Source organism: Chiloscyllium plagiosum, unplaced genomic scaffold, assembly GCF_037043375.1.
Source record: "Chiloscyllium plagiosum isolate Xiang-an unplaced genomic scaffold, Cpla_swu_hap1 HiC_scaffold_48, whole genome shotgun sequence".
Lineage (NCBI taxonomy): Eukaryota > Metazoa > Chordata > Chondrichthyes > Orectolobiformes > Hemiscylliidae > Chiloscyllium > Chiloscyllium plagiosum.
Genome location: NW_028270186.1, coordinates 6,531,608 through 6,553,986, shown reverse-complemented (window position 1 = coordinate 6,553,986; position 22,379 = coordinate 6,531,608). Strand labels below are relative to the sequence as shown.

Sequence of the window (22,379 nt, the reverse complement as noted above, 5' to 3'; positions counted from 1 at the left end):
CAATATATTTTATTTAACTGCAAATCATCAACAGTTCCAAGAAAGCAACATCCCAAAAACATGCCCTTGACAAAGGAAAATTCAAGGAAACATTTTCTCACATGCTGTCACCAGTCCAGAAGAAAGGAAAACTGAAATGAACAACTTGCAGCAGTCAATATTTTAGCTGCAGCAGAGAGAGCTGTAGCCAGCAGCTTCAACCCCAACCTTAACTGAAAGCAAAACTGAAACTCTGTGTGAGACTGATTCCACACACTCATGCTTCTTGTGTGTAATTTTTTCTTTAAATCATGGAGCTGAAAGCTGTTTATCTACTACTTCTGAGGCAGACATTCTGGCTCCAGGTTGATAACACCACTCTGCAAAAGAACAGCAGAGAACAAATCCCTCTTAAAGACACAATACTATCACATGAACCTGCACGTTCAGTTGGTAATTAGGAAAGCAAATGCAATATTAGCATTCATTTCAAGAATACCAGAGCAGAAATGTACTGCTGAGGCTGTATAAGGCTCTGATTAGAATGCATTTGGAATATTCTGAGCAGTTTTGGGTCCCCTATCTAGAAAATGTGTTCTGGCCTTGGAGGGGCTCCAAGAGTAGTCCTGTGAATGAGGGGCTTGTCATACGACGAGCAGTTGAGGACTCTGAGTCTGTAATTAATGGAATTTTGAAGAATGACCAGGAATTTCACTGAAATTTACACAGTTCTCAAAGGCTTGGATTGAGTGGACATGGAGAAGATGTTTTCATAAGTAGAAAAGAGTAGGATCTTATAGTACACCTTCAGGGTGAAGGAACAATCCTTTCAAACTGAGATTAGGAGGAATTTATTCAGCCAGAGGATGGTGAATCTGTGGACCACACTGCCACAGAACTCCTGAGGCCAAGTCATTGAGTGTCAATAGATAGGTTCTTCATGAGCAAGGGAATCAAGGGTTACAGGGAGAAATCAGGACAATAGGGTTGACAGACGTATCAGCCACGATCAAATGGTGGAGCAGATTCGATAGACCGAATAGCCAAATCTGTTCCGAAACCTTATAGTTTATGTGAGAATTCCTGGACTGTGATCTAGCGACAGTGAAGGAACTATGATATACTTCCAAATCAGGATGGTGTGTGGCTTGGAATGGAACTGTTTGGAGGTGCCATTCCCATGAATCTGCAACCTTTTTCCTTTTAGATGATAAAATTAATGGATTTGAAAAGTGGCATCAAAGGAGATTTCACACATTACTCCAGAGTAAATGGCACATACTGCTCCTCTGTGCACCCTGCAGATGGGAATGTTTGAAGGTGGTGATCGGGGGTGCCAGTTCAGCATGCTTCCTTGTTGGTGTTGAATGTTTTGAATATAATTGCAGTTTCACTCTTTCAGGAAGGTGGACAATATTCAATCACAATTGTGATTCATGAGTTGGAGATGTTGGGTCAGATCTGAGGAGTCAGAAGGTGAGTTGCTCATTTCAATATTCTGAGTCTCCAACCTGTACTCATAAGCATTGTGTTTGGAGTGCTTATTCAGTTCAGTTCTGGTTAATTGTCGTCCTTGGGATTTGGTAATGCAGAAGTCAGCAATGATAATGCAATTGAAACTCAAAGGATGACAGTGAGATTCTGTCTTGTCTTTACCTGGCATGTAAATTTGATCTTGCACTTATCAGACAAATCTAAATGTTGTCCAGGTTATGCTGTATCTTAGTATGAACTCCTTTCCAACTGAGAAGTCACTTAGGATGCTGAACACTGTGCAATCATCAGCAAAAATCCTCACTTCTGACCTTACGATGGAGGATTGATGAAGTAGCTTAAGATGTTTGGGCCGAGGACATGAAATTTGAGGGGACAGTCAAAACCGAGGAGGACCGAGACAAATTACACAAAGGTTTAAACAAACCTGCAGAATGGGCATAAATTAATTTCAGTGACAGTCGCTGTTACATTTTGTGTTGTACATGCCAGCTTGCAGATATTTGAATTTTCCAGGGAAATTATATGTTTCTCACTATAACTCCTTCCCTGTAGGTACATATTTCTGACACAATGGTTTGTGATCAATATAGCCTCCAGATTAAATGGACAAAATCTAAGTTGTCAGTTTGAACATTGTGCATACAAGCTCTGCTCAGATTAAAGACATGTAAAAGAAGGAGGTGTCAGGGACTGAAAACTGGTTAGTGCATTCCAGAATATCAGTTTAAGGTAATTTCAGAAAACAGAATGTTTTTTCTAACAGACAGTTTGATCAAGGTGAGAGTCCTTGAACCTAAAAGGTCAAAGCATGACCTCACAGACATGTGTGACCTTCACACAGTACATTACAGAGAGATCAGACATCACTAACTTAGTCTGAGGCAGGAGGCTGCCCAAGCAAATACAATCAAGGCAAAGTAACTGCACTTGCTGTGGTTGATTTGTCTTGAAAAGAAGGTGATCAGACAGATCAGCTTGACTTTACCAAGTGAACACAAGCCAGTCATCGACGAGCTGACCAGAGGGAATTTTGTAAGGTTTGCAAGGTTGGTCTAAAATTCTTAATCTGGCATCTTTGTTTGTTAATGTCCCAAACTAAACTGTTCCCACTTGCCTGCATTCGGTCCATATCCTTCCAAATCTTTCCTGTTCATGTACCTGTCCAGATGCCTTTTAAATGTTGTAATTGTACCTGCATCTTCCACTTCCTCCAGCAGTTCATTCCACTCATGAGCCATCCTCTGTGTTAAAAAGTTGCCCCCCCCCGGGTCTCTTAAATCTTTCTCCTCTCAGCTTAAAAAATGTCCCTAGTTTTGAACTCCCCCACTCTGGGGACAAGACATTTGCTATTCACTAATAGCAGATCTCAGTCAATCCAAAAACTGGAGTCTAGTTCATGATAGTGACTGAACCTCATGCTCAGTTCTTCACTGAAAAACTCTTCTTAGTTTGATGAACATTGGTGAATGTTGATGAATATTTATTAGGCACTATGAAGAGGAGGGGAACAAAGAGTATCCTGATAATCCCATGACTGCCCATCTCCCACACACCCAATTCTTTGTGTCATCATGAAACTAGAAGCTTGTCATTATAGTCTGGGAAAGCAACACATTTTAACCTCAGAAAACGGAGGGTATTTCTAATCCCTGGTTTGAATGCGGTGAGGTCCCTTGAACTGGAAAGGTTGAAGCATGACCTCACAGAACAAGTGTGACCTCATACCATACTTCACAGAGAGAGCAAACATCACAATAGGGTTGTTTGTAAACTGGATTAATCTAAGGCACGAGGTTGCACAAGCAGCCAGTAACTGTACTGACTGTCCAACTGGTTTTTCATTTTAGGAATGATCTGGGTCGGAGAGAAAATCTAGACTGCCTTAGTTTGTGATTTGATTGGAGAACGGAGAACAGAGACAGTACCAAGCAGCTGATAATGTAAAAGAAGTTGCTCTGAAGTGATTTGGAGATGCCGTGTTGGACTGGGATGGACAAAGTTAAAAATCATACAACACCAGGTTACAGTCCAACAGGTTTAATTGGAAGCACTAGCTTTCAAAGCGCTGCTTCATCCTGATGAAGGAATTAAACCAATTGGACTATAACCTGGTGTTGTGTGATTTTTAACGTTGCTCTGAAAGGTTTGCTTGTATCTGTTCATGTGAAAGTCTAAGTGACAACGACACCCACTGAATCAAAAGTCCAGATCTCAAAGTTCAATCATGCAAGTTGAAACCAGGCAATCTCAACTAATTTTCCTGAACAACTTTTTCATCACTGGAAAGCCAATGACAAGTGAAGAAGAAATAGTCCCAAGGAAGGGGCATTTTTAAGCTGAGAGGAGAAAGATTTAAGAGACCCGGGGGGGCAACTTTTTAACATAGAGGATGGCTCATGAGTGGAATGAACTGCTGGAGGAAGTGGAAGATGCAGGTACAATTACAACATTTAAAAGACATTTGGACTGGTACCTGAACAGGAAAGATTTGGAAGGATATGGACTTAATGCAGGCAAGTGGACCTAATGCAGAAGTTTCAGTGAGAGACAGGAGACAGGATGGGTTGAAGAGAGGGATTAGATGCAGAGCCTGAGAAGAGATTGAGCTGAGAGAAGAAAGGGAAAACTGCAACATGGAGCAACTCTGAACAGAGGTAGCTATAGGAGGTATATGGTACAGTATCAATCCTTCTATTTCTTTCAGTTATTGATCACATTATGAGTTGATAGTCTTGGTCTTTCACAGAATGAGGGTCTCGGGGTTGGGGCATGGGCAACATTATGGGTGTTCAAACAGTAAAATTAATTAATGCTCTTGAGTAGTATTCCGAGGAAGTTTAGAGCTTATTTAAAATGGTAAAATAACAGAACTCACTCTAAGCATGGATCAGAAACTCTGAACTCAAATGTCATTTCTTTCCGCTGACCTTGTTGATCCCTGGTTGGTGATCATCTGGTGATCATCAGCTTGTTTCAGTAATGTGTTTTACATTATGTCATGATTTCTGTGGAGACCAATAACATTTTTATTTTATTTAAATGTCAGAAAACTAAAATGCTTGTTCATAGAATGAAGCCACAAGGTTCCTGGTTTGAGCAAACATCATACCACCATAATTAAAGAACCTGCTATTGCAGCAGGAATTGCACACTCACTGAAATAATCAGTTACACTAAAGATATTAAAAGTGAAGTGTCATTACTTATTAATGAAACCCAACTTATATCAAATTCGGTTCTTCTCCAAATAGAATCATTTGGCCCATTTGGCCCATCAGTCCACACCAGCCTCCAAAGAGCATCCCACATATGTGAACAAACACATATTGGGATTTAGGGGTTCAAGTTTGAGTGATTTGACTGGGGAGAAACAAAACTTGGCATCTTATCTGTCCAAAGCTTTGCCAAACAAAAGGTCCAGTAGCTGCAGCACATGTTACATGATATCTTATTAAGAACACTCGGTAATGTCACTGCTAGCTTTTAACTCTATTAAAAGGTAATTGTGTGTGTGTGTGTAAGAACATACCCGCACGCAGAGGAGGGAAGAGCAAGATAAAGAGAATATGAAGAAATTAACAAATGTTCTGAAGATGTGGGTGTTATGAAGTGATGTGGGACACACTACAGTGATTTTAAAATAATGTCTATAAATGGAAGTTGTGGTTGACTTCTGGATGACTGAGGAATGGATGGCTCTGCTCATTCACGTGAAAGCACCAAAAGTTCTCAATAAGATCCAATGTAACACGTGCTGCAGCTACTGGAGTTGCTGGTTTCCTAGTTACAACAAAAATAACAGATTCGAATGAGACCAACCAGTTTAAATTATACCCGGAAAAATACCAAATTTCAATCATGTTTGAATTGAGTATATTGACAATCTTAAAAGCCAATGACACAATCCGATACTCTGGCGTATAAGACCGGGGTAAAATCGAACAGTCGGAGGAGAACTGCCCAGCTACCAGCATGTAAAAGACTGCCTGAAAAACAGCTCTCTTAAAAGTACCTTTTTCGATCAGTAACCTGTGAAGCAGAAATCCCTAAAAAGAATAAAATAAGCTGCAGGAAGATCCATATAGAAGAACAGAAAGCTGCCTGGTTTTGAGATAAGAAGCGTTGTTTTGTAAATCATAATTGGGAGTTTAATCGGACTAGTATTATAGAAGGGAAGGTAAAAGATAGGTCAGATTAAGGACTTGTGAATAGTTGTCACTTAATTATTCTCTGTATTACTTTAAGAAATAAAGTGGTTAATATTTACTTAAATTGTTCTTGGCCACTCGAACTTTTACAGATTACCGCCCAGGATAAATCTTTTCTGTTTGTTGGTTTTAAATTAAGCAGGAAGGTTTATCCTGTGTCGTAACATAAAAATGAAACAATAGTATGGATGGCAAACAAATAGCAAAATACTTTACAGGCACACAAAGGAAATTTAGAATTGGAATAATGGACAACGTAAAATTATATGAAATTAAGTTGCAATTTACATCACATTTACCAGAGTGAAATAATCCAAGGAGCTTCATGGCAATTACACCTGACTTCTCTTTATTTATTTGCTTTTGGCTCAATGAAGTGATGTGGGACAAATTACAATGATTTTAAAACAAGGTCTATAAATGGAAGTTGTGGTTTTTGTGGTTGACTTTTGGATGACTGAGAAATGGATGGCTCTGCTCATTCACGTGAAAGGCAGTTTGCAGTGTGTCAGCTTTAATACAGAATGAACATCAAACGGCGATTGAGATTGACTACAAACATAATGTAGGTGAAGAGCAAAGATGCATTTAAATTGAGGCTCGGTCAGTTCCAGGCAGAGAAAGCAGAAGAAGTAGGATGATTGAGGGCTTACATAGAGCATCAACAATGACATGGACGTATTGGACCAAATGGTCTGTTCATGTGCTGGAGAATTTTATGCATTTTACCTGAAATTTATTCATTTTCAATTATTTCTACTGTAATATTGTTTAAAAAATCAATTTTCATCATGAGAATTTTGGAGTAAACCTGGGTTGCACTACTTGTGGCCATGTGTCACTTGAGGGCCTATCACCCATGCCCAGCCTCAAACTCCACAGTGCTGGATGTTTACACAGATATAAACCTGAATATGAAGTCAACATGGACTGACATCAGTTTTCATTTCAAGTCCAATTCATTTTGTGCTTAACCGCAATCAAGACAATCTCATTTTCATTCTCATTGATATATTGATCCCACTTTCCACTATAAGTGTCAATGTTAACAAAATGCAATGATAGCAATGCTGAATTTGCATTTGAGCAGAAAGTCATTGAAAAATTTCTGGAGCTTGGCTGTGTTGCCTGCAATAGATATGGTCCACTTTGTGTGATGTCATTGCTGAAGGGTGACATGTGGTTGACAGCGGGTTAAAATCCCCAGATGCACACTTGGATTTCTTTTTGTGAAAGAAAATGCTTTTTGTTTCAGTGATAATTAGATCCATCTACTTGAAAGTCTATTTGAAGGCCAAATTTTGGTTCCAATTTTAGATGACCCCAAAGTTTACCTCAAAGTGCCAAAAAGATAGCTACAAGGGTAAGCAATCAACACCAAAAGGACACATGGAGCAGTATAAGTGGGCACCATTCACCACATCTGAAGCTTGGATTTCATTGGTTGGCACACACCAGTCTGTTTAGGATACCTCCAAAAGTGGGTGAGAAGACGTGCTGGAGAAAGAACGTCCATATCCTATGAAGTATGATTGCATATACCTTTAAGAAATATATCTTAAGTTGCTGTCAATCATTGCTCACCTCAATATGATGTGATGTGTTCATCGCATGGCTTGTCATCAGTCTAGGACAAAAACAATAAGACTAAGGTATGTATAATTGTCTCCCAATTAACTCCAGATCATTCTGCTATAACACGCATTTCATCAACACGAACTTGCTAGAACATGGTTGACAAATTGGGGACACTATTTCTAAAGCACAAAGTTTTAAAAAGTGTATTGGTTACAGCGCAATTCCGGCCCCATTAGTTGAAATGTTGCTTCTGTTGTGCGATTATCTTAGGACACTGGATTGCAGGAGAATGGAACTACTGTGTTACAGCAGAACTGACTCACTGTCTATGGTCTTATCGGTAAATACAGAACCCATGTTATTGCTTCACAAAGTTTTGTCTACAACTGGTACACTTACTTTGACAACAAGAATGTAACATCCGAAGGGCAGGAAGAGGCCACTTCACCCTTCTGTCCTTCTCCTCTGCACGAGCTCTCTTCTACCATCCGTCCTGCAGATCAAGGGGTCCTCTGGCAGGATGCCAAGCACTCAACACTCCCTGTCTTCTGATGGCTGCTGTAAGTAGAGGAACACAACATTCACTCTTGTTCGGTACAGTTAACAGAGAATGTCTGGCATAAATCTTGACAGAGTGTCAGTGAAGTCTTTTCAAAGTATCCTGGAAAGCAGGGTGGGAAAACAGAATCCTGTACCTAATCATTGTAAAATAATTCCAACTTATGCATCTTCTTTCAGAAGCATTAGTATTCATTAATATCACTTGACTGAGATTAATCACATTTCAGTAATTCTCAAAACTAAATCATAAAATGAACAGTGACATGCATTGCTGAGCTGAAATGTAGTAAACATAATTCTTGAACTGAGATTGCATGCTGTATGAACCAATATTTTATTATTGTACAAGTGTCACAAATTAGCTTGGTGGCAAGTGTGTTGTTCAGAATAATGCCAATGGCGCAAGTTCAATTCCTGCTCTGTTCAAGGTGGAAAAGGAATCTGTGGTCGTTGCATTTCCACTGAGAGTGGAAGGAAATGGCAAATCCATCACTCACCAAAATAGGCAAGACAGGCAATTCAGTCAAAATGAAGCATCATCAGAAAATAAGCCTGGAACCTGCCTTCAGGGAGAGCACTCAAGGCATGGATCAAGTGACATAATTCAAAATTTGGAGACACATGAGAAAAAAACATTCAGGCATTCAACCAAAGCCCAACTATATTCATGAATTGATGAGAGAAGTGAATATATTATAGTCAAGTTTATGGGTGACCTAAAAAGGGTGTTAGGGCAAATCATGAAGATAACATAAAGAGTCTACAGAGGGACAGAGACAGGTTAAATGAGTGGGCTAAAATTTGGCATATATGTGAAAATGTAAGGATATGCACTTTGATGGCAATAATAGAGGACCTGAATATTATTTCAGTGGAGAAAGATCAGAAATCTATAGCAAGGAGGGATTTGGGAATCCTCATGTGACAATCACAAAAAGTTAGCATACATGTTCAGTGGGTAATATGGAAGGCAAGTGGAATGGAGCATAAAAGTAGGGAGATTTAACTAAAGCTAAAAGGCGCAAATCAGAGAACGTTCATTCTCAGGTACCAGGGACCTGTCTTGTGAGGAGCAGTTAAGTAGTTTGGGCCTGTACACATTGGAATTTAGATGTGCGAGATGCAATCTTATTGCACCTCTTATGAAGTTGTAGAGGTACTGCACCTTTAAAAGAGTTGAAAATCTAGCAAGGACAAAGCACAGAGAGTCTGGAACAAGGTAACAATATAACACTTGGTCAAAACAAATAGCAGCTTCTGGGTTGCCGTGAAACAAAAACAACTTCAAATTCGGCCAATCAGTTTAAATTATGCCCCAAGATACCAAATCCAATCACATTTGAATTTAGTATTTGATAATATTAAATCCAATGAAATGATAGTGTTTCGGGGGTATCAGCTAGGAAGAGAAATGTCAAGCCACCAACAAGTACAGACTGCCAGCAGAACAGCTCTCTGGAAGATACCTGTCAATAAGAAGTTTGCACAGCAGATCATCGAAAAGACGACAGAAAAATCTGCAGAGGAAGATACAAAGAGAAGATTCAACAGCTGTCTGGTTTTGGAAGTTGAATTTTTTGTAAGTCTGAATTAGGACTTTTTCCCAGATTAGTATTGTGGAGTGGGATATAAAAGATAGGTTTAAGAGAAAGGGATTGTAAATAGTAGTTGGTTATAAGACTCTCTGTTGCTCTTAAAGAATAAAGTTGTTAATTTTTAGTTTAAATAGTGACCTCTGGGATAGAGTTTTGCTTCTCGAATTTAAAAGATTACAACACGGGGTGAATCTTTTCTGTGTTGCTGGTTTAAATTACCCAGAGGGGTTTACCCTGTGTCAATACAAAACATACAAGATTAGAATTAGAGTCCCTATAGTGTGGAAACAGGCCCTTTGGCCCAACAAGTCCACTCCGACCCTCGAAAGAGTAACCCACCCAGACCTTTTCCCCTATCCTATATTTACCCCTGACTAATAACCTACACTAGGGGCAATTTTAGCATGACCAACTCACTTAACCTGCACATCTTTGGATTGTGGGAGAAAACCCGGAGAAAGCCCATGCAGACACAGGAAGAACGTGCAAACTCCACACAGACAGTCGCCTGAGGCGAGAATCGAACCAGGGTCCCTGGCACTGTGAGGCAGCAGTGCTAACCATTGAACCACCATGCTACCTTCTTTGGGGATATGACGGGGGATGTGAAATGGTTGTTTCCCCTTGTGGAAGAGTCCAGGACCAAAGGGTATAATCTCATAACAAGGGATTACCCATTTAGGAAAAAGATATGGACCAATTTCTTCTCTCAGAGGTTAGTGAATGTTAGGAACTTTTTTGCTGCAAAGGGCTATAGAGGTTGGGCTATTGCGTACATTCAAGGTTAAGATAGACTGATATTTCATCAGTCAGAGATTCAAGGGTTGTGGGAAAAGGCAGGAAAGCTGAGGTTTATCAGATCAGCCAAGGTCTGACTGAATGGCAGACTTGATGTGCTGGTGGGTCAATTTCTGTTCTGACATCTTATGATCTTTCAAGCAGATGTGAAAGATCACATCACATTCTTTCAAAGAAGACCAGGGAAATTAACCCCAGTATCCAGGCCAATGTTCAGACCTTTAACAACATCCCAAAAGAAAGCTCCATGAATCATATAATCCCTAGAGTGTGGAAAGAGGTTGTTCAGCCCATCGAGTCTGCACCAACCCTCTGAAGAGCCCACCCAGACCTAGCCCCTTACCTATTCATGTAACCCTGCATTTCACATGGCTAACACAGCAAAAATGCACATCTTTGAACAGTGAGAGGAAACTAGCGCATCAGGCTGAAACCCACGCAGACATGGGGAGAACATACAAATTCCAGATAGACAATCACCTCAGGCTGGAATCAAACTTGGGTGCCTGGTACTGTGAGGCAGTAGTGCTAATCTCTGAGCCATCGTGCTGTCATTATCTGGTCATTATAGACTTTTGTTCATGGGAGCTTGCTTTGCTAAATGGGTTGTTGTATTTCCTGTATTATAGAAGTAAGAACTTAAATAAAAACAAAATACTGGATGCTGGAGAACTGAATCAGAAATTTTTTAAGTGCTGGACAAACTCAGCACATGGATTCATAGAGTCAGACAGTGTGGAAACAGACCCTTCAGTCCAATCAATCCATGCCAAACATAATCCCAAACTGAACTAGTCCCACCTGCCTGCTCCTGGTTCATATTCCTCCAAACCTTTCTTATTCATGAACTTATCCAAATATCTTTTAGATACTGCAATTGTATCTGCATCCACCACTTCCTCAGGAAGTTCATTCCACACATGAACCACCCTCTGTGTAAACAATTTGCCTCTCATGTCTTTTTTGATCTCTCTCCTCTCACCTTAAAAATGTGTCCCCTAGTCTTGAAATCCCCCATCCTAGGGAAACAAAACTACCATTAACTCTCAGTATATTATTAACTTCTATCAGGTCGCCTCTCAACTTTCTACGCTGCAGTGAAAAAAGTCCCAGCCTATCCAGCCTTTCTTTATAACTCAAACCTTCCAAACCCGGCAACATCCTGATAAATCTCTTCTGAATTCTCTCCAAATTGATAACATCCTTCCTATAACTAAAAGCAACCAAAACTGGACACAGTATTCCAGAGGAGGCCTCACCAATATCCTGTACAACCCCAACATAACCTCCCAACTTCTCAAAGAACTGAGCAATGAAGGCAAGCATGCCAAATGCTTTTTCAACCACTCTGTCTGTATGTGACGCAAACTTCAAAGAATTATGTACAGTACCTGCACACCTAGATCCCTCTGTTCTACAACACTCCGCAAAGCCCTACCAGTAATTGTATAACCGCTATCCTTGTTTTTGTACCAAAATGTAATATCTTGCATTTATCCAGATGGAACTCCATCTGCCATTTTTCAGCCCATGGGACATTCCAGGCTCTATCTTTCTCCAGAGAGGAGCTGAATTGACATCTGCACTTATTTTGGCTGAATCAGTTTGATTTGAAAAAGAACACATATTGAAATTCAAGTTTAATATGTCCACAGATAATCTGGGACTATGATCGTAAATATAACACAATCTATTTGAGTACAGTATAGCAAAGTATAACTTCCAACAAAACACATCATCTCGCACTTTGATAATGAATTCAGTGCAGAAAATTTCAGAACACAGACTGAGATTTGAAGGATGTAAGACAAATTCAAGCAATAGAAGATGATTCACTAACTTAGAGATAACATTATATTCCCCATTGGCTTGATTTGATTTCCTTTCCCTTTCTGTAATATTTCTACAATGTACCATGGAAGAGAAGTTACGCAGTTAATGCTGTAAAATCATGAGTAAGTATTCTTCACACTGCAAAGCACTCTTCATATAGGACTACCTCTAACTAGCCATTCTTCATTTCTCTATGGTTTGTTGGGAATAAATAACAATAAGGTAGCAAAGGGTTCCCTTTGTGCTGTGTAAATGAGAATTGAACACAGCTCATGTATACCCTTGTTTGTGATGATAACAAATTCATGGAAATCATCTGCTAGTTTTTATTCTCAAAATTTAGCAAGCGTCATCACCCCTGTTATTTGAATATATCTGTTTTGCATCCCAAGGCAGTCACATACATGGTAAAAGTGCAAAATCTGCTCAAGCATAAGTTGCTTGCTTAACTCCAGGAACATTGTGTCACCCTAACAGATGAGGTGAACAGCAAAAGGTGAGTGGGCTAAAGAAAAAAGTGCACATTTAACATTTTGAATCAGTCTGTGTTGATTATGCATGACATTTAGCTCTGCAACATGGTGCAAGATAGAAGTGCGATTGAGAGGTAATGTTTGTTCTGCCGGTCAATCAATAACGTGTTTCTGGGGAATTTCTGTCAGGTTAGTTTGAGCTGGAATAATTCCTGGTAATCTTGCAAAGGATTAACAGAGGTTCAGCCAACATTTCACAAATAGTGATATGTTGTGATTTTGTTATTAAGCATTGCTCTACAAATATGCCTCAAGCAATGAAAGACAGACCTCAAGAGAAATGTGAACCAATGTGGAGTTTGAAGGAATTAGCGGATGCAATCCCACAATGAACATTGTGAAATCAGAATATGTCTTCATAAATAACCAGATTCTCCCACTTCATTTATTAAATCTGAAAACACTGAGTAGATCTTGTTATTGTTCTCAGTAATTTAATAACAGTGCTCCCTGTCCCATGCCACTGAAACCCTACTGTCAGCGAGAGTATCAAACGTGTTTCAACAGGAATAAACTGCGTAGATTGTTGTCAGATTTGAATCATTCTTTGATGAAGGATTCCAAGTTGTAAAGTCTGGCTTTGAGTAACTGCAGCTAACGGTTTTAGAATCTTTGTTGTTTCTCGCAAGTCCTACTTTATCGAATACAAGAGAGGATTGCAATTGACAAGAAACATAAGGTAGGATTAAGAAAAAGTAAATACATGACTGAATTGGATTGAGGCGCTATAGCAGATCCAGCTGTAAGTGGCATATGTTCAATATACCTGTTTGCAATTTTGGGATGATAAAAATAGAAAAGCAGAGTATTTCTTCAAAGAACAAACAACATTTATATAGTTTTGGAGAATGACAAGTTACCTAACTGAAATGAACAAGTTTGTGAAGGAGCTGAGGGGTTGTTTCCTCAAGCTAGGAACCTAAAACATGGAGGCAAATTTACAAGATCAGAGGTCACTGATTTAGGACTGGGATGAAGAAACATTTTTTTCACATCTGGGGTTGTGAACCTTTGGTATTCTCTCACCAAGACAATTGTGGGATATTCTACCATTCAGTATATGCAAGGATGACATGGATAGATTATTGGCTTCTTGAGACATAAAGAAACATGTGGATCAGGCAGGAAAGTGGTGCTGATGACAATCAGCCACAATTGCAATGGACAGTGAAACAAATTCAAGGTATGGTATGGTCCATTCCTGTTCCTCCTACTTACTCTCTCATGGACCAATCCTGTTCCCAAAAACTCCTCCATTGCAATGTCACTCTCAGGCATCAGCAACACTCATGTGACAATTAGACCTGGGGTAGAGAGGGAAAATTAGGGTTTGTTGATTCCTGCTGGAATGGGTATGAGGAAAGCATTGTCTTGAATGGAGATGGCCATGAGGTTACTATTGATATGCATTCCTGCAGGAGAAAGGGGGAAAAAACCATCCGCTGCGTTTCTTACAATCACAACAATGATTCAATTTCCAATGAGCCCGGGTACCACCTCAGGTCGTGAAGGAGAAAATATAAACACAAGTTCTTTATTTCATTCATGTCTGAATGCCTTCCTCTTAGAGAAAACAATATGGTTCCACAGTTTCTATAAAAAAATTTGTAACGTGCAGCTATAACAATTTGTTCTTCGATTATCTGAAAGGGGACATCTGGTTCAGAGTTTGCAGCTAACGAAGCGATTCACCGTGCACATCAGATCATCTCATGCAATTTCTACGGTTCAAAGTATTTGATGCAGTGTGCAATCTTCAACACGTGAGATTGTCATGGTCTGCTGCTCATCTCCTCCAGCAACAGGTCCAGGTTGCTGCAACCATTCTGCGAATGCATCCTGTTACTAATAACCACAAAAGCCTTGCAAGATTTATCAAACATTTCAACATAGGAAACCACCGTCTGCAATGGTTCTGAACATAATTGACCCAGTGGAATACTGCGAGAGTGCTGCATTATCAACATGATTGTTTTTCGGGTGAAATATTTGAAACAAAACTTTGCATTTTCAGGTCACTTTCAAAGATAATGTGGCACTTCTCAAAGAAGAGCAAGAGAGCAATCTGATCTTCCTGGTCAGTATCATTAAACATCTCCAACGTAAATTAACCATTTTTATGCTTCTTTGCAGGACCTTGCTGTGTGCACATTGGCTACGATGTTTTCTCACGTGACAAGAGTAACAACGCATCACAAATAACGAATTAGTTGTGAAATGCTTTGTGCCCTGCAACAGCACTAAGAATACATTATATGACTTATTTAGTGTTACGCAAACTCAAAAGTTTACTTCCCTGTCATGCAAATTTAACTCAGATGCTGTTGCCAGTTACCAGAGTAAATTTTAATCCATTGAGGATGTAATTCTACGTGATACTCATTTTAGAAACAGTCATGAGTTAAATAATAACACGCTAAACTTCACATAACGGAGTCTTAATCCTTTTAACACTTCATATTTTGACAATAAAATTACGTGGCATATAAAACAGGCAGCGATCAGACCCCATCAAGAATCCCCCGCACACTCAAATACTTTTTCCACACTTCTTTCAGCGCATCATTTCGTATTTCTACGAATATCTTTCTTTGATTCACATTTGTGAAGAGAGAAATGTATGGCTTCGTTGCGAGGTGGGGTCTGATAGATCTCTCGATCCACTCATAACCTTGAATGAACTGTTCCTTAGTTTCTACTGCCTTCATCTGGCAGTACGGCGGTATTACAGGGAGGTGTGAACTTAGTGCCAGACTGAAATTGAAATCATATTCAGATTTAAAATGGAAATTGAAAGCTATTATTTTTTGCACATTTCATGGAAACTCTGAATGTAACATTAATGTGTTTGGTGTTAAACACTGCTGTCTATTTCTGTTATTGCACATCTTTCCACAATGTATCACCTCACGCATATTTTGTTCAACACTCACGGCATTAACATTAAAGTGGTATGTTTTGGTCTGTCCTTACACTACATTTATTTTTCATCCTCTTCAGTCACTGTGAAGGAACCATTCTCAAGATGATTCTTTGGACTGTCAGCTTGTGTTATTCCTTCGAGAAGGAAAAAGAACCCTCAGTGAATTCTGTGCAAAAGAGCACCAGCTTTCACACCCATTATCTCCCACAGCCATTCCTGGTGTCAGCAAGGGGAGATAATCAAAGAAGGAAAATGGGAATAAAAAAGATGAGGAGGAAAGGAAAAATTAGACATAAAGGAGAGGTGAGGGGTGAGCAAATGAGAGAAATGAAAGAAAAACAGAAAGAAAGCAGAGGATAGAGAGAAAAATGAAAGAGAATCGTCTGCATCCTGAAAAGTTTCACACTACCCACTGATGTATGTGTCTTGTAACAGGGGAAGGAGACTCAAAAAAAACAGAGATTTATTTTAAACAGCTCCGTGGGTGCTGCTCATTAAAAGAAAAAGCTTCTGAAATGATTTTAATGAAAGCTTTTCATTTGATTTAACAACTGTCAACAATAAAGCCACGAGCATTAGTTTCTCAAAGAAATTTTCTTTGTACTCCTACTCTTGCATTTAAAATACTTTGGAACCACAAAAGCAAGACAAGTTCTTGTGAAGTCGTGGCTCTTTAAAAGTTATGAATTGTGACAGGTTTGTCGGCAAAATCTCATTAGTTTCACCAAATAATTTTAATTAATCATCGCACAGTAAAGCACTAAACTTCAAAATAAAATCGTTCTTTGGGTGTAAGGACACAAGAGAAATAACTCAGCTATTTCCTTTGGTTGTGGACTGGTTAATGCATTTGCAGAAAATTTCCACAGATTTCCAATTGTGCTCAAAAAGCAAGAACAATGAGAGGGCAATAACCCCTCAGATCCAAGCTCCTTCATTCCGATTCCAAATGGAGAGAAGCAAGTATTTTCCAGTCGACTCTGGCTGCATGGTAGATTTATCATGATTGCCTCTCAGTTCCAAGAGCTGAATTATCACCGGAGTTGGCACAAATTAGTTTTGATACAAGCTAATCAAACTGAAGTGTTAACTGTGTTTCTTTCTCCAGAGGTGTCGCCTGACCTCCTGAGCAATTTCTGATCTTGTGACGTAATACTGAATTGTAGCCTCAGAAAATTTGAAGGTTATGGGCTGATATTGCCTAAGTTCTTCAGACATTACGAATGGATAAGGTAGATACAGAGAAATCATTTCTGCTGGTTGGGGGAATGTTGGACTCAGAGGGTGTATTCTAAATATTAGAAGTAGATGATTCAGGATTGAATCCAGGAAGCATTTCAACAGACAAGGAATGGTAGAGGGACAGAAATCATTTCCACAAATAGGAATGTTTGGTACATTAATTATTCATTTTAAATTTGAGATCGATATATCTTGATAACCAAAGGTCTTAGGAACTTGTGGAAAGACTGGTAATTTATAGCTGAGTCTGAGATCAGATATTGACTCAGTGAAGGTTGGTTAAGGTTCAAGAAACTAATGGCCTCCCCCTATTCCTGTTGCTCATGGTGACTTGAAAGATACACTGTCAAATGACAACAAGGTGATAGTCAATATGAAAATCTCATGGGGAAAGACTGAAAGGAAATATGAGATAGACTGGACATAAAACAATAAATAGGTGCCACACATGCAGAATTGTGCAAGGAAGAAATATGACTAAACAGGCTTCAAAATTCATTTCAAAGTACTATCAACTAATGCATGGACACCTCAATGGTGCAATAAGCTTCCCATCACAAACATGCAACCAAGATAAAAAGAAAGGCATTCTGACATGCAAATGCAATAATTTAATTTAAAGTATTTAGGCCTGCAATTACACTTGGACTGGCAAGCTCTCCTGGCTTTGCCAAAATGGAGCCAGAGCTTTGAGTCCAGATGTCCACCTGCCAAAAGCAGCAATCACCATTTTGACCAGGGGTTTGGATTGGAGGCATATTGTCACTTTCATGTCCAAAACTCAGGGAATCAGCTGCACTTGTAAAGATGGAATTGCCTGCAGTCAGATGTGATTTCCATTACTAAAATGTCTGAAATGTGACTCATTCTTCAGGAGCAATTCTAAACTTACCAGAACTCCTGATAGAACTGGGGTACCCTTTTGGATCGGGTTTGGGGGAAGAGAAAATGCCTTTTAGGAGTGGTCAATACAGACACAAATGTGCATAATATGTGGACAAACTACTTGGAACTATAATGTTCTGCATGGCACTTTATTTCATATCCTTTAAATTTATGAAGATAACAGTTTACAGTTTAAACAAAATCAATGTTTGCTATTTCACTCCTTCTGTTGACACAACCTTTGATGAGAGGATTGTTGCCCCATGTCTGATTCCACAATCTATCATTATCACACAGTCAGTTGGCAGTTTGATTGATAGCTCCATGTGGTCGTAGGATGTTTGAGGGCTAAGAATTCAAATGCCTGCTTTTACGAGGGATAAGATTAGTGAAACAAACTTTCAAGCATTTAATTGGGTCTTTCTGGATGAGAGTGTTATTGTTAAAAATAAAAACTGCAATAGATATTTAGAAACTGGTTTATTTCATCTCAACATGGCTTTTCATGTTTTCCTGAGGATTTGGGTGAGTTGACATAAAGTATCTAAAGACAAGGGATGATTGGTGGGGGAGCAGGTATAAACATGATTTCTCACTAAGCTGGAATTGGGCCCCTAAAATGCCACGACAGGATGGCTGGAAGGGCCGAGGATGGCATCGGGGCAGGAACAGAAATCATGGGCCCAGTGCTATTCACGGTCTAAGCCCCTGGCCTTGCCTTGGACCTTGACCTAAGCACAGCAGGTCTCATGTCCTGGGCTCTAATGTAAACCCCTCCCCATCCTGTCCCAGACCCTGACTGGCCAGGAAGTTATGGGGAATGGTGTGTGCATGAGACGACATAGTTGGGGATTGGGGAGAGTCTTAAAGATGTAAGAGATGAGAGCTGCGACACTGTATTTTGTTTCAATTTTTTTTCTTACAAGTCACTTCATCACAATGCAAACACAGTGCTCAATTACAAGAGCATAGCTGCAGAGTTAGGATATTTTAATTTTAAAAATGCGCTTAGACAGTTTTGAAGTGTATGTGTTGTCTTTGATGCATTGCATGTACAAATTCATACACAGCAATTCAAAACAATGCAAAAAATTTAATGCCAGGCATTTCCTTCTGATCTCTATCCGATTTCAGTACCTGTCCAACCGACCCAAGCAGAAAACAAAATTAGGATTTCAGCATTAAAGAAACTTAGTAGGTAACAAACAGTGAGAGCACGTCCTAACAGCTTGCTGATAGATTGTGCATCCCATGGATTAATGGCTTTTGCCTGTCAGTCAGTGGCTTGTGGTTGTTGGTTCCCTGCCAGAGACTTGAGCACCAGATATTTCTTTCTGATAAGATGATTAAAAGCCTGCCCTCACAAGAGGACACAAAAGATCCTGCTGCACTATTGTGTGATCAAGAAAGGGAGATCCACCCGGTGTCCAGATCAATATTTTCCTCTCGAGGAACAATACTGAAAATGAACTATTCAATCAATAACACATTTCCAACTGTGGGAGCTTGTTGCATAAAAACAGTACAAAAATCCATCAGTGGTTCCAAGTCAAAAGTACTTCATTGCTTTTACAATGCATTGGGACATCCTGACCCCTTAAAAGGCACGGAAAAAAATCAAGGCATTTCTTTCAATTGCTGCCTTAATAAAGCAGTTTACTATCCCACAGACTCTGGAGAATCCCTTACTGATTTCCTTTGTTGTAAAGAAAATGAGTCAGTTTGGAAGAGGGAAAAGTAAGTCAAAGCTTCCAAGACATGTGACAGTTCAACAGAAGCTTCATGATCTTCTGGAAGCAGGAAGGTCCATGTTTAAATGGAGATGATAACCTCATGATAGTGACTTCAGGATGGAACTGGAAATGAACAAATTCAATCATTAGGAGTTAAAAATCAGTGTGAATTTATAATTTCACACTTTGTGAATCAAAAACATTTGCTCTTATAATTTTTTTCCATTCTCTGATGAGCAGACCACCAAATACCAGCTAGATCTTTTAAGTGTAACCTTTTGAACTTGCCCTAACCTTTGCCACTTTTCTGTGCGTATCTGTGCCAACAAGCTGCTCGATCTTCAGCCACAAGAACAAATGTGTACCTTTCAGGAAAAAAAGCTAATGAATGTCACTCAAGCCTGGAAAATAAAAGGACATTTTTATTTCCATCCTCCCTCATTCATCAAGAAACCACTGCTGTCCTGGCTGATATCAACTCACTGGACACAGACCAGAATTCCAACCTGAAATCAACTCGCCAGTGCCACACCATTTGGTGAATGTATTCAGAAGATTATTGCAGGGCTGGTGGTCTTGATGAAAAAAGACAATTTTCTATAACTTTGATGAATTGGTCCATCTCTGTTCATACCCTTCTGTGGATTCAGACAATACCATTTCCCACACTTGAGCTAGTGGAAGCCATACTGAGAGGTCTGCTAATTTCCAGTAACATATTAAAGCTTATTTCTTCGAGTTCACTAAAACTTGTGTTGCAGATATGGCTTTGTATAGGATGAAAGCTTAGTGAATGACAAACATACTCTTTAGTTGGTATCATCTTACAGATCAAAGCTGACTCTGAGTTTGAGACATATCTAAATTCAATCAAAATCTTGTATTATCATAGAATTGTTCAAAAGGTAACCATTCACTGTTTTTGCCTGTGAGATCTTTGATAAAGCTACTGAATTAATCTTATTCCAGTCTTCATTTCAAGTATACATCGAACTCTCTTTTGAAAGTTATAATTGGATCTGCTCCGATTGCTCTTTCAGACCATTCCAGAACATTGTGACATGCTGCATGAAAATACAATCTCTTAATTCCCTTCTGGTTCTTCCACCAATGATCTCAAATCTGTGTCATCTCATTACAGACTCTCATGCCAATAAAAATTCGACTTGCTTTTATTTCACACAAAATGCTTTGGAAGTTTCAATATTTCAATTCAGTCCCACCTTAACTTTCTCTTCTCAAGGAACAGCAATTGCAGACTTCTCAGTTTCTGCAGCTAACTGAAGCCTTCAGCATTCAATCTTTCAAACTGTAAACTTCAGACAAGGCTTTACTGAGCTGACAGTGAAGCTAGGAGGAAGAGATTCCTGTAAAACATTGGGAAGCCATGTCAAGATACAATCCTGCCATTTTGGCAAAGGAGGGAAGGGCAGTAGCATGGTTGCCTGCAACTGAGAGGACAGGGAGTCAATGTTGATAATTTGAGGCCCAACTGAGGGTCGTTTACCTGGTCCACAAGGAGAGATATACTCGGAGAAAGAAAATAATGAGTTAAGTGCCTCTTGAGTTGACACATACCTCCTTTTGCAGGAGTTCACTATGCAGGTAATGGCCTGACTTGGATAATCACAGTCACAATTTGAACTGTACCTCACCATTTGTGGAGCTATTCGGCACATATTCCCTGGTTTGTCCTCAAGCAGTTGAGGGTAGTGCAGATTTTCCATGGAAGATTGAAATCTGGAGTTCGTCATTTGGGTTCATTAAATGTCAGTGTTGCTGATGCTTAAGGAAAGAGACAGCAACCTTCTCTTGGTCCTCCTATTGTACTTAGTTTTCCAACTGAATTCTTGCACTGAGGTAGACATTCTGGTGATATTGAAACAATTCATTCTCATCAGCCAAAGCTCTTGAATGGATGGCTGACGTTGATATCAGATTGCCCCAGTCACAAAAACAAACACAAAACCAGTTTTAGATAGATGGTGTGTTCTAGGGCACAACTTGACCTTTAGTTACAGCATCATAGCATTTTTATGGTGCAGCAGGAAGCTGTTCAGCTCATCATGTCTGTGCTGGTTCATTGAACATTTTAATTCAGTGCCAAAATTCTACCTTTTCCTGACAACCCTGTAAATTGCTTTTATGTAAATCCAATGATTCCTTGAATGTCTCAACTAAATATGTCTGCACCACACTTCCAGCAGTTCATTCCAAATGCACAGTATTCGGCATGTGAAAATGTTTTCTCTCACCTCACATTTGCTTCTTCAGCAAAACACTTTAAAACTGTGCCCACTTGTTCTCAATGATTTTATGAGTGGGAATGGTTTCTGCCTTTCTACTCTGTCCAGACTGTCGTGATATTGAAAATTTCTATCAAATCTTCCCTCAGCCTTCTCATCTCCAACAGTCACAACTTGTCTAATCAATCTTCACAAATGAATTTTACATTCCTAGAACTTCTACCACACTCTCTCCAATGCATTCATGTGCTTCCTAAAGTGTGGTTCCAAAATCTGTCTGGGTGATAGTCCAGCTGCTGTCTAACCAGTGAACTATTCAAGTTCAGAAGAAACTATGAACTGAAAAAAAATACGTGTTGGAGATCACAGCGGGTCTGGCAGCATCTATGGAGAGAAAGCAAGCTAATGTCTTCATCAGACTCTTCATTCAGCATAAACTATTTGCTTTTGAGCTCTATGATACTATTTACTGTGCTTAGAATATGACATGTTTTATTAATTGCTGTCTCAACACGTTCTACCACTTTTATTGACTTATGTACATTTAAACCCAGCACGCTCTGCTCCTGCATATCCTACACAAAAGCACTCCATTTTATTTTACGCTGTTTCTCCATGTTCTTTGTCCCACAGTGTATCAAACTACACTTCTCCATATTTAACTTATCAAGGTATTTTTTACTTCTGCAGTGTTTGCCTTAAGTTTACCATTCTTCCAGGTATTTTATTGTTTGCAAATGCTGAAACAGTGCCCTGCACATCAACATG

At 39.4% G+C, this 22,379-nt stretch overlaps 1 long non-coding RNA gene across 1 annotated transcript in view; it reads right to left on the bottom strand.

The window, feature by feature from the left end:
• LOC122543062 (uncharacterized) overlaps window positions 1–22,379 on the bottom strand; it is a 392,191-nt gene that overhangs the window by 130,613 nt on the left and 239,199 nt on the right. Inside the window, exon 6 of the long non-coding RNA XR_015754927.1 lies at window positions 7,662–7,820. This is a non-coding gene — a long non-coding RNA (uncharacterized LOC122543062). The remainder of the gene's footprint in view (window positions 1–7,661; window positions 7,821–22,379) is intronic.